Here is a 3,888-nt window from a genome sequence, read left to right as displayed (position 1 = left end):
TAACAAGAACTTCTAGGGTTTTCCAATTGTTTGATGACTACTTGTAGCACTTGTATAATGTATTTGATTGAAGTTTTTGATTCACATTAGCTTGAATGTATAGATTACATGACCCAAAATTTCCAGTTGTGACATCATCCCCCCGTTAGAGGGAATTTCGTCCCGAAATTCTGTTTGAAAGCTAGATTTGAGCTTGTTAGAATAGGTGAGGGTACTTTTGCTTCATTTGGTCTTCGCGTTCCCAAGTGAATTCTGGCCCACGCTTTGCGTTCCACCGTACTGGGTTTGTCTCCGTAGATCACTACGGTTTCGTGATTCGGAAGAAGAAGGCGAACGGCCTTCTCGCGGCACAAAATCTCAGCATGGTGGGGGCTTAACCAATCCATGCCGATAATTACATCGAAACTCCTAATTGATACTGGCATTAGGTCTATTTGAAAGACGTGCTGGTTAAGGGTTAGGGTACATCCAGTGTAAATCTCCTCAGTGGATTCGGTTTTCCCATTGCCCATTTCTACCGTATATGCTTCATCTAGCCTCTGGGGTTGTTGTTTTAATAAATGCTTAAACTTCTCGCTTACGAAACTTCGTTCCGCTCCGGTATCAAATAAGATGCATGCATAGGTGTGGTTTAGGAGGAACGTACCGGTCACAACTGCGGGATCCTGGACTGCATCACTCTGTCCCATAGTCAGCATTCTTCCTGCTCCTCTGTTTCCTGAGTTGTTGTTAGGGCAATCTCGGCGAAAATGTCCCGCCCTTCCACACCCGTAGCAGGTGTGGCTAGGCCCTGCATTATTGCCGCCGGCATTGGTGTTGTTGTTATTGCGGTAGTTGTTGTTGTTGTTGTTGTTCTGGTTGTTCCCCTGACTCTGGTTCCTAGGAGGGTACGTTCTGCAGAACCTTGCAGTGTGTCCCCTTCGGTTGCAACTGGTGCAATGGAGTTCCCTGCATTCGCCGTGATGGTGGAGGCCGAACTTATTGCAACCAGGAAGATTACCGGAGTAGGGTCTTGAAGCATTTGAAGCAGCTGAGGCTGGAGCATGTGGGGTGACTGGAACCGGTGCGGTGACAGCGTTAATTGCCACTGTTTGCTGCCTTTTAGAGGTCTCGGGGCCCTGACGCCCCTTCCTCTTGGGGTTCTTCCCTCTCCTTCCATCAACCTCCTTTTTCTTCTCAGTCTCTAATGGTTTCTCGCCTCTTTTGTTGTTATGATCGTACAGCCTCTTTGCCAATCTCTTCGCACTGTCAAAAGTTTCAGGGTTCGCAGCTATCACATTCCCTTGAATAGGGGATGTCAGTCCCCAAATGAATCGTTCAACCTTCTTCCCTTCTGACATGATCATACCCGGGCACAATAGGGATAATTCGCTGAATCTCGAGATGTATGCGTCGATGTTAGCATTCTGCACCGTGAGATTCCATAGCTCCTGCTCCATCCTTTGAATTTCGCCCCGGGGGCAGTACTCAGCCATTAACATTTCTTTCATTTCTGCCCATGGGATAGAGTTGGCGACAGGAAGTGTCATAGCTTCCACATGTCCATTCCACCAAGTGAGGGCTTGGTCCACGAAAGTGCAGGCCGCGAACTTCACCTTCATCTGCTCGGGGCATTCGCATATCTCAAACACCGACTCTACTTTCTCGATCCATCTCTTCAAGGAAATCACCCCTCCCGTGCCGTTGAAAGTTCGGGGTTTAGCGTTCGCAAAGTCCTTGTAGGTGCACGTTTTAGTGAGTCCTTGGTTCGTCCCGTTGTTCGAACTTCCGGAGCCTTGACCATTGCCTCCTCCGTTGTTCCCTCGGTGAAGTTGTGCCATAGCTGCGGTGACTGCAGCGGACACGGCTGCCTGGAAAGCAGTGGAGTCAACTTCGGGCGGGGTTGGTTCGGGATTTCCGCGAGTAGCTGGGCGAGGCATCTTTCTGTCATGAAACGGAAAGATGTTGAGTGTATGTGGTCTCTGTGAGGTCGTGATCCTACTAACTAGATGTATGGTACGAACCTAAACATTACTATCATCAAGCATACAATCAATACTTCTCAACGCATAGCATCTTGTAATATCATAGCAAAACATATAAAAGTTTATTTAATATTATCCGAGTTTAGTACAAGAAAATTTGCTCGTAAGAGCATACATAAGTAACACTAATCTGACAGCGTAACGGCTCCATGAGTAGTGTAGTCACTTAAACATAGAGCCGAAGTACATAATATAGTTCCTAATGTTCTACCATGGTAAGTCTGTCCCTAATTGCGATGAGCTGCGTCAGGAGGTGGTGCCGAAGATGTGGATGCTCCCTGAAGACGAGCCACTAGGTGTTCTGCGTCCTGAAGTCGAGACTCCCACCTTACCTGCCTCATGTGAAACTCCCGAAGGACGTCACGCGTCTCCTGTTCCGCACGCTCGACCCTAGTCCACAACTGGTGTACTTGATCAGCAGTGCCCTGAGCAAGGTCGCCGGTGTCCCGTAACCGTCTCACCATGACCGGTAGGGCTCGGTCGGCCGGTCCTCCGTCCCTCAGATCAAAGAACTCCCGCGACCTGCCAAACGGGGGTCGCTGTCCCTGATGTCTGCTCCATCTCCAAAGATCGATGCCCCAAGGAGGGGTAGGTCCAGTGGGACCCACACGATAAGCAGGCACCCTGATCGGGTAAGGGGGGTCGATGACCTCGGACTCCGCGTCCGAATCACCCCCTTCGCTGCCCTCGAGCTCCTCTTCGAATTGCTCTTCGTCTTCTTCGGGTTCGGCAGGCTCGTCCTCGGCTTCTGCCTCCGGTTCTCCGTCAGATTCTTCTTCGGGGTCCTCCTTAGGTTCCTCTTCAGGCTCTTCCTCAGGCTCCTCCTCCTCTAGCCACCCGTTGTTTCCCTGATTAGGGAAGTAGGGGTCTCCAGGGTGATGAAAACCAGCCATGCTGTCTGCGCGAGTACGTGAATATGCTAACATTATTCCTAGGTTCTATGACTATTGTACAGACCAAGCAAACGTTCTCTTGTTGATGATAAAGGGTATAGTTTTAGGTTACCTAGCTATCCCGATCTCATCAAGACGTGTGTTAGTTTTACTTTGGAGAGAATGTAGTTGATCAGGCTACATTCACTCCTTGGTATCACTAAGAACAGTCCCGAATTAACCGAGATACCAGTGTTATTGTGTTTGATTCGGCGTTAGGTTCTTATCCCTAATGCAAGCAAGTGTGTTTTATTTACTTGTTTTGTTCAGAGTTATGTTAGTCCCTCTTTTTGGTTTATAGTTGCATATCAATGTATGGCTCGACATGCTAGTTCACTATAAACAAAGCTCTGATACCAACCTGTCACACCCCCGAACCAGACGGCGGAAACGTCCGGGGGCTGTCGTGACTCAATTGAATACCATAACATTGAATATATATGAAACATAACAACATTCGTCACCATGCATTAGTATTGTACAACCAGTAGAGTTTACATGAAATACATTGTTTAAACATTACATTCCACAATAAATTGTTCGATTCGTACATAAGTAAACTACAAGCCATCACTGAATAAGATTTCCTTTGATTCAACATATGAAATGTTGGTGAGTTCATAAGTTGTATTAAAAAAAAGAACGTTTCGTGTCTTTTGAAAACCGCCAGAAAATCCGATATTTTCTGAAAATAGTATAGTAAAAAAAGTGTGAAGATCCATAAGTATGCTTGTTTGTTTTCTATACTTGTAAAATATTGTTTGTTGAAATCGTATGTATTCTGAAATTGTATGTATTGAAAACCCTAGGAAAACCCGATGTTTTCCTAATTCTTTGAATTCCATGAAATTACTTGAAACCATTGCAACGCATGAAGTTATCATTCCAGACGACATTGGATTATTTTTGAGCATGATTATCCGCTACAAACA

Source organism: Lactuca sativa, chromosome 5 (genome assembly GCF_002870075.4).
Source record: "Lactuca sativa cultivar Salinas chromosome 5, Lsat_Salinas_v11, whole genome shotgun sequence".
Taxonomy (NCBI): Eukaryota; Viridiplantae; Streptophyta; class Magnoliopsida; order Asterales; family Asteraceae; genus Lactuca; species Lactuca sativa.
Note: the sequence above shows the minus strand (reverse complement) of the source record.